The 9,085-nt window shown below is 40.7% G+C and overlaps 1 long non-coding RNA gene across 1 annotated transcript; it reads left to right on the top strand.

Moving 5' to 3' along the window:
• Positions 1-4,704: 4,704 nt before the first annotated feature.
• Positions 4,705-5,289, top strand: LOC143355845 (uncharacterized). Its single transcript, XR_013082567.1, has 3 exons — positions 4,705-4,890; positions 4,943-5,009; positions 5,070-5,289. It is a non-coding gene; the product is annotated as an uncharacterized LOC143355845 (long non-coding RNA).
• The last annotated feature ends 3,796 nt before the right edge of the window (positions 5,290-9,085 follow it).

Genomic DNA, 9,085 nt, shown 5'->3' with positions numbered 1-9,085 from the left:
ATGGGAGTTCCAAAGATCAAAAATACAAAGAGATACTCTAGTGTTATTCGGTGACAGCACAAAGTCAGCGTAGAGAGATTGTTATCGCGGAGAACAGGCTGACACAAAAACGGTGTAAATATGCACGCGGTGGAACAAGGAATACAAAAGTGTAGCAATCGTTTCACTTTTGAAACTTCATCGAGTGTTGCAAGAAACGGTAAACGATCTCGTATTTCGTAACCGTTGATCCGATTCGGCTCATTACGCGCGCGCTTCCTTCTTACGGCAGCTCTTCTTCCTGTCGTTTCCTAGATAACAATCAGGCATAATTCGCGATCCATTGGAGCTCAGCTTCTCTTCTTGCATTGTTTTCACCTTGTCGTGTCCAATTCGCTCTTTCTTTGTTTACTAATTACGCAAGGTACGATAACAATCGGTTTCCGTAACGTCATCTGTAGCCACACGATAAATAACACAGGCTGATTCAATAACTTTGACCACCTCGAATATTTTCGTTATTTGTAATAATATGAAAAAATGGTACACATAAAACTTGCATAGCGTAGAGGGGGAAATATCGTGATGTAATCTTTTTATGTGGCCGAAGCCGTTTCGGAGATTTGAAGGTCACCTTAAATTCTTTCAACAGAATTGAATTTTTCTTTCTCGAATCTGCAGTGGCTCGCGAAAAGGCTGATCACGTATCGATTGTACATTCTTGCGGAAATATGTATACAAAACACCATGCGCACGAGGCACTTTTTTTCAAGTTTTAAAGAAAACCGTGAACGGTGGCTAATTTTAAAACGAATACATAACATGTATAAAAAAATGATGAAATGATACAACTCTCCTTTCCCGTTTGATATCATCTGCTGGTCTTTATTCTTACGTAATGATCTGTGTAGTTTGTTGTACCTTTGTGTCCTTTTTCATTCTTTTGTAGAGAAAACATGGATAAGTTTTTGATTCTTTTCTTTTTCTTTTTTTTTTTTTTTGAGACGTTAGAACAACTAGTTTATACTAGTTTGAAAAGAGCTTGAAAAGCGATCTTTCAAAAAATTGCAATTGCTCGGAATTACAGAGAATAACAATGAGAAAGACAAATTTTTTTGGATTTTGCTACCGTCGTTACGTTAGGTCTGAAGCTAATGGAACTTCTCTCGAACTCTTTAGGTAAACGCGATCTTAGATACCGCGTAGCCAATTAAGATGCACGAGGTAGCGAAATACGCCCGCGCCGAGGCCTATCTTCTCTGATTGTGAGCAGCTGCTGTGTACATATTCCGAGCTAGTAATGATCGCGACCTTGAACAATACAAATCATCCGTCTAACAACGTCGTTGGCCCACCATTCTTCCGGTAGTCTCGCATCGATCGAATTACAGCCGCGGCTCGTCTAATTAGCGTATCAAGACACGGTCACACGAAAACCCGTTGCCGCTACAGTTGTGCAAATATCATCGGATTTCGCAATGGTTGTGCCAACAGTTCGAACCGTGAAAGTTCCTGATACCGCGACTGGACGCGAAAGAAATGGGCTGTCGGTATCAGGCGACTCCGCGACCGCCGAAGAAAATACTTAATCGATCGTTGAGTAACGTTACAACGCGTTACGTCATCCGAGAATTTTTCGACAACATTTTGCCTCTCCAATCCCCGGAAAGGTTTCCGGGATCGTAGTTTGATCCTGTTGCGCTTTGTTTACAATTCGATTGGATCTGCTCGTTTCGAAACGTTGCAAAGTCGGCCGATTTTGAATCCCTTGCGACTTGCTATTAGTTGTTGCTAGTACTATTTCACTTTCGTTCGTCCGACGCTTTAAATCGATTAATTTCTATTGCTTGAAAATCTATGCATCGTAGCGAGATGAGAAGAAGAGGCCATCCACCTCTGACGCCCCCGTAGTCCGAATGTTTACGTTTTGACCTGATACGCTACATAACGTGCGTGACCGCTTCGGTTAATATTTCGGCTAGAGTCGGAAATGCGTGTGAAACGAGGCGTACCTACGTCCACCGCATTCCTGCCAGGTACCTTCTTCTCTCGTCTCACCACGATACAGCCGCAGTACCGCCAGATTAAGATTTATCTCCCACTCTACCCTTTCCCTTCCCGTTCCCCTTCCCCTTCCCCTTCTACGACGCTCTTCCCCGATTTTCTGCGCTACGTCGCGTCCTAACTAACCCGGTAATCACAGAGAGGGAGTAACTGTATTCCCCTCAATTTTGCATGTCTGGCGACACTCTGTACAGTACAGAGTCGTTGAGTTTAAATCCGGTAAAGTCATTCCGGGTAAGAAAAACAGTTTATATTTCAGGAAAATAGCTCGTAGTTATTATCGTTGATGTCTGTCTTCTCTTTTTGCAGGAATTCGAAGCCTGCTGTTCTATTATCAACGTATCACCCAAAGTATTGCCGAAAAATAATCATTTCGCGAAACACAGACATGGAATGTGGAAATTCAAATAGAAATCAGTGGGAGAGTAGAAACAATGTTTACGCAACGTTTTAATATTTCTTTTTTGTCGATGCAGAAAAAGGAACGGATTACAAGGTTGGCTGGGTTTCCTGCCGTGAAAAATAAATTAGCCACTGTAGGAGAACAGAAAATTCAGTGAAACGAAATGTTGTTCAAAGAGACAAAGATTTGGTGAAATATTTAACATCGTACTGGACCGCACCGTTCCAGCCTAGAACTTTCATGCAGCTCTATCACCTAGACACTGGCAACCGAACCGGTTGCTTTTACAGATCAACTGATCGGCGCGGCTAGACCAAATTAGCCACTCGCTAGCAGGAAAAGACACCGATCAGTGAACCAAAAAAAAAAAAGAGTATCCGAACTGTTTCGATTCAAACAAGTTGACCACGGGACCAACAGATCGGTCTTGTCTTTAACTTCCATAGAATTCCATAATTCTATCACTATCCATTCTAATCGGCTGGGCCCGACTTTGACCCCTAAAACCCGGCTAGAGCTTTCCGAATAAATATTCTTTTACCACATTCAGACTACGGGTCTTTGCATGAAATCAAAATTGGCTACATCATTTTCAAGAAACAGAGGCTAAATAATCATTTGTTTCTCTTTACCAAATGTATGTAGTAAGTTGAAAATAATGTAGTAATATCCCTGAATGCTTTCAATCTTTTCACATTTTTATAAATGCGTAAAGTCCAGCCTGCCTGTCGCGTTCTACCGCGGTACTAACATCTGGGCTCTGTCAACCAGACCAGCTTCACTGCCAAGTTAGTAGCATACGAGAGAAATGACCAGTCGTTGAAACGAGGCAAGGGTGAAGGTCGGATTAGTCACGAGCAGCGTGTCTCGGCAACTTACTCCTTTACAGGTACATGCATCGACAGATCTGCATTTTAAGGACTTAGACAAAAGCGTATGTAACAAAATGAAACATTTCCAGACGTTCGATCATTATTTCATACACGTGCTCGCTACATTCTGTACCCGTGCAGGATGTAAAATCGCTTTGAGAAAAACTTGTGGTATCAGTTCTTATGCGACCGTTCGTGTAATTGATTTTGACCTTTTCGCGGGTGGTCGTTGAGAAATAGCCTGATCAACCCAGTGCCAAAGCGCCACGAGATTGTAGTAACGATCGGGTAAAGAGAATTCTCATTTAAATATTAAGTTGCTGCAAAAATAATCGGTAAAAACATCGTTTTCCAAAAGGTACGCATCGTATCCGAGACTGTTGACGGAATCTAAGAGAACCGGTTGTACGACCATCGGTAAAAATGTCCTCACGACCTTGATGTCAAACGTTATCGTAAGCCCGACGATCTCGGACGATCTCCGATGACTTCTGAACCTGCGAATGCGAGCGATCGAGGGACTTTCGCAATAAATTGAAAGTCGGAGATCGTGCAGACACTTGTTGCACTAGAGAAACTGATTAAATGTTACTCCTTAATCGGTTTCAACTTCTATGTATTACCTACCTCATAGTTGATTGGACAGGTCAATGTTCATACCTTAGAGCTTCTACTTTGCAACATTCGAGTAGGTCGCGGTATAAATTTCTAAGCAAAATACTTGTGCAATTCCGTATGCAAATAATGTAGATCGAATACTACACTTTTTGCCGGGCTTTTCTTGCAATGTAAACATATTCCTGGAGTAGGAACAGACTCTCTACAATTAATAGAAACAAGAATTTACAGCGTCATGAAAGTAGTTGCGTCGAATTAGTTCGAATGACGCCGGAGTCATTAGATTTTATGCAGGTTAGAGTTGAACTGACACGGCATTAGCATAGAATTAAATGTTAGTTCGAAGATTGAAGCGTGGGACAAAAATAAAAATTTCAAATATCACATGGTTTGAATCAGACATTGTAAGAAAATTGTTACGGTTTTTTAAAAAAGTTGCCAAACATGATGTGTGATCTGTTCTAGGCTAAAAGATCACGTGGGATCTGATCCAGCCTAAAAGATGATGCAGGTTTTAGTCCAGGTTAAAAAGATGATGCAGGTTTTTGTCCAGGCTAAAAAGATGATGCAGATTCTGATCCAGGCTAAAAATTAGACTAGGGGGCAGTACTATACCGGGGACACTGAAATCCCGGGCGTGAGCACTCTCATTTCCTCTTTGGTTGCAGCTTCATGTAGTTCACTAGTTGACCGTTTCATTTCGATAGAGTCCGCTGTCGTACTAGATCATTTTCCACAGAATCGGTAATTCAGAACCGTAGACAGAAAATTGCGTTGGATGCACGGTCTGTGCCGATTTTAAGTCTGTCGCGTGACCGAGTATTGTTTGTATTTACGGGGTTTTGTCGTGGACTAGCCGATGTCTGTTTCGTCTACGACTCGCTACTACATAGGTAGGACCATGTGGATTGGTAGATGTCTGTTTCATAACCGGGTCGCCGCGTGAGGAAAAGGGTTGTCGTGGACTAGCCGATGTCTGTTTCACCACCGGGTCGCCATTAGGTAGGAACACGTGGAGTGACCGATGTCTGTTTCACCACCGGGTCGCCACGTGGGTTAAGGGATAGTATTTGGTATTGGCTCTCGTAATTCGTAACTTTCAAGATATTTTTGGTACATCTTGAGCGGCAAAGGTGTGCCGTTGTCGGAATTATGTACTAGTTTCAGGAGTTTAACAAGGATGTCAATATGAGATCATTTACCCTAGTAATTAGCATTTACGGTTGGCCGGCAAATCATCCAACAGTCGGGAGTTACGTAGTTGGGGTATAGTGAGTGGTTTTGCCTACAAATTCCCAAAGATCGACGCAAAAGATATGAGAATTTGGCAACGAATATCCAATGTTGTGCCTACAATTACCGCTCGGCATTAGTTTCCCAGATATTTGTGAAAAACTGCAGGCAGAGAGGAAATGAGAGTGCTCACGCCCGGGATTTTAGTGTCCCCGGTATAGTGCTACCCCCTAGTCCAATTTTTAGCCTGGACCAGAACCTGCATCATCTTTGTAGCCTGGACCAGAACCTGCATCATTTTACCTGCATCATTAGCAGCGGATGCCAGAGTGAATGCTACTTCTATGTTAAAAGAGGCTCTTCTATGTACGCTCTGATCCAGCCTAAAATATGATGCAGGTTCTAATACAGGCTAAAAAGATGATGCAGATTCTGGTCCAGGCTAAAAAGTTGATGCAGGTTCTGTTCCAGGCTAAAAAGACGATGCAGGTTCTGTTCCAGGCTAAAAAGATGATGCAGGAAAAGTGGGGACACTCTCATTTCCTCTCTGCCGCAGGTACTACTTCATTGAATTTTGCCTATGTGTTCGTCAACTGTTTCCACAGATATAACACGGCGTTCGCAAACGATCCATATACACCACGTGAACTTTTTAAAAGAAATGATTATGAAGGTGTGCTGTCTTAAATATAAAATGTTACGGGCTGAATTTTATTTTACTACAAATTATAGACTTTTTTTTTATATTTTCTAGTAGTTTTCGACCAGGGTTAACTCAACAACGACCTTATAAAAATTCGAATTGTGTTAGGTTTGGATTACTTTTTCATTAGTTTTTGGCTTAATTTTAGAGTTAGGTTTTGGATTAGGTATTCAGTTTGGTTTAGGTTAACTAGTCTTAGATTTACTTGTAAGGTGGTTCTGCCCGGTTGCTACATTCGACAGCGACGACTTCCAGAGTATAATTTCGAGAGAGACTTTTTCAGCGAGCCGAGGGGCGTGGGGTTTTCCCTTGTTTAAGTTTTTAAGCTTTATTGGCTCGTCCACGAAAAACCCTCGAAAATACAAAGCGTTTAACAGCTGATGTAATCGGATCTCGCTCTTCGCATCGCCGTACGTACGATCTGAAATTATCGTTCAAGATCGATTTCTCGATTTTCAGGTATTGCTCGCGTTTCCGGTGGTTACCGTTCCTGTTATTATTATTATTATTATTATTATTATTATTATTATTATTATTATTTTCTTTTGTTATTACAAACAAAAACAATTGCAGAACATTAAATTTTATTATTTAATAAACTGAAAGCGCAGTGTTTTCTTTAATCATGGAAAAAAAGCACGATAAGAAAAGAGTTTTCCTCTCAGTGCAAGAAAAAATGGCAATTGCCGAACAATCAGAGAAAGGAGTGCCAACGAAAGTATTGTGTCGCAAGTATGGCGTTTCAACAAGTGTGATATATCGTGCTCAACGAGAGTGTACGCTTTTATCAAGTTTCGGAAGCCGAGGAGGGCATACGTTACAGCATAAGAATCGAAGAACATCTCCGTATGTGGAGTTAGAAAGTCGTCTATATACATGGTTTCTGGAGCAGCAAGTAATGGGCAATCCGTTGACTGACGTATTATTACAAGAGAAGGCGATGGAACTTAGTGGTCAATTCGCATCCACATCGTTCGCTGCAAGTGGAGGCTGGTTAAGGAATTTTAAGAACCGATATAGAATCCGTCTAGTTCGCGGAGAAAATGAAAGTGCAGACGATGATGGTGCGAAAGCGTTTGTAGAGGCTTTCGCGAAACGTATCCAAGAAGAGAAGTTCAATTTGTGCAATATCTATAATATGTACGAGATGGGTCTGTTATGGAAGACTGTCCCTTCGAAGACTTTAAATTTCGAAAAAGAAGGAAAGTTCACGGGGTTCAAAAAGAAAAAGAATAGAGTATCCATTGGACTGTGTGCCAATGCAGATGGAACACACAAGCTCTCGCCACTTTTTATTCATAAATTTAAAAGCCCACGAGTACTAACAAATTGCGAGCCACTGCCTGTTGTTTACAAATCTGAGCCGCAAGCATGTATAAATTTGCAAATTTTTAACGAATGGTACGAGGAAGAGTTTAAACCAAGTGTACGGCAGTATCAATTGGCCAATGGGATAGTAGGGAAAGTATTGTTGCTCGTAGATGATTGTTCCAGTCACAAAAGAATCAATATATCGCAAGAAGATGACAATTTTGAAATTGTTTATTTGCCAGTGAATACTACCTCGCTTATTCGACCTATGGATCAGGGCATAATTGAACGATTGAAAACCAATTATAGGCAGAAAATTATGCGTCGCGTTTTACAGTTGGAGAAAGGACTTGTCGAGTTTTATGATAAATACAATATAAAAGATTGTATTTATTCGCTAAATGAATCGTGGAATGATATCACAGCCGCTAATATTAAAAATGGGTGGAATAAATGCTTGTCTATGCATTCCGGAGCGGAAGAGGAGAATCTGTTAAATACATCGACAAATTCGCAGATGAGTGCTGCGACACGTACTATTACTGGCGAGGAGAATAGTCCTGAAGACTTTATGGAAATATTATGGCATTTGGAAGGCGACGAAAAAAATAATACAGAAGACGTAGAGAAAAATATACGAAATAAGAAAGAAGCCATGAACATGGAAATAGAAAGAGATAAAGAAGAAGAAGAAGAAGAAGAAGAAGAAGAAGATGATGATGATGATGATGAAGAAGAAAATGAAACATCGGACGAGGCAGGGCCATCGCACGAAGTAAGAGCATCGCACGAAGCAGGATCATCATACGAGGCAGGATCATCAGAAGAAGCAGAACTTAGTTTTATAGAAGAGAAGAGGAAATTTTTAAGTTTAATGGAAGGTGGCCTGAAGAAATTCGCCAAGAACAATCAAACGCTGTTAATTATGGGAGAAGCATTGTTAAGATGTCTGGAAAACGAAGCACCTCGGATACAGAAAAACCATAGTTGAAAGTGCGACAGTAAAAAGACCAGATTCTGCCAGACATACCATTAAAGAAAAAGAGAAACTAATTTCACACATAAAATTGATTTCAAAAGGTACAAAAAGATAGAGAATTTACAAATAAACGATCTTAATATTTAAACGAATTTTCATATTCAATATTTTCTCGCGTTTAGACGAGAGTCTTTTAACCCTTTGCGGTCGGAGCCGCCCGACCAGCAAGCATCGCTGTGGACGAGAGGTATTTCGTGCGCCCAGTCAACAAAATACAGGGTGGGCCAATAACTATGTCCACTTTAAATATTCCCGTTATTTGTAATAATATGAAAATGTTATGTGAATATGGAAAAATGTTAAATGAACTTTGTTGCATTACAAGGAGAAGCTCGAAGTGATCACCGTTTCCGTCAATGCAAAGTTGGAATTTTTATATCCGCTGCATCACGTGCATATTTTATCGATTCTGAACTAATTAAAGTACATGCTGCGATCATCCGTTTTTTCATATTTCCGTAACCAGTTAGTCAATAACGCATATTATACAAATTTAGATTTCCATGGCTAGTAAAGGTAGCTTCATCGGTGAACAGTATCGAAGAGAAAAATGTTTCATCGATTTATATTTTCTATAGAGCCCACTGACAAAATGCGACACGATTCGTAAAATCCGTACCGTGCAACTCTTGATGAAGAGTAATATGGTATGGATGAATTTTATACCGTGCAAGTATTCGTAGCACGCTCCTTCTACCGATAGCCGACTCACATTCAATCTGTCGGGAACTAATCTGCCGGTTATGAGCTACGCATAAGTTCAGAAACAAGAAAATATGTACGTGATGCAGCGATACGAAGATTACAAATTTGCATTGACGCAAACGGTCACTACTTCGAGCATCACCTGTAATCTAACAAAG

Source organism: Halictus rubicundus, chromosome 7 (assembly GCF_050948215.1).
Source record: "Halictus rubicundus isolate RS-2024b chromosome 7, iyHalRubi1_principal, whole genome shotgun sequence".
Lineage (NCBI taxonomy): Eukaryota > Metazoa > Arthropoda > Insecta > Hymenoptera > Halictidae > Halictus > Halictus rubicundus.
Note: the sequence above shows the minus strand (reverse complement) of the source record. Positions and strands in the feature narration are given on the sequence as shown.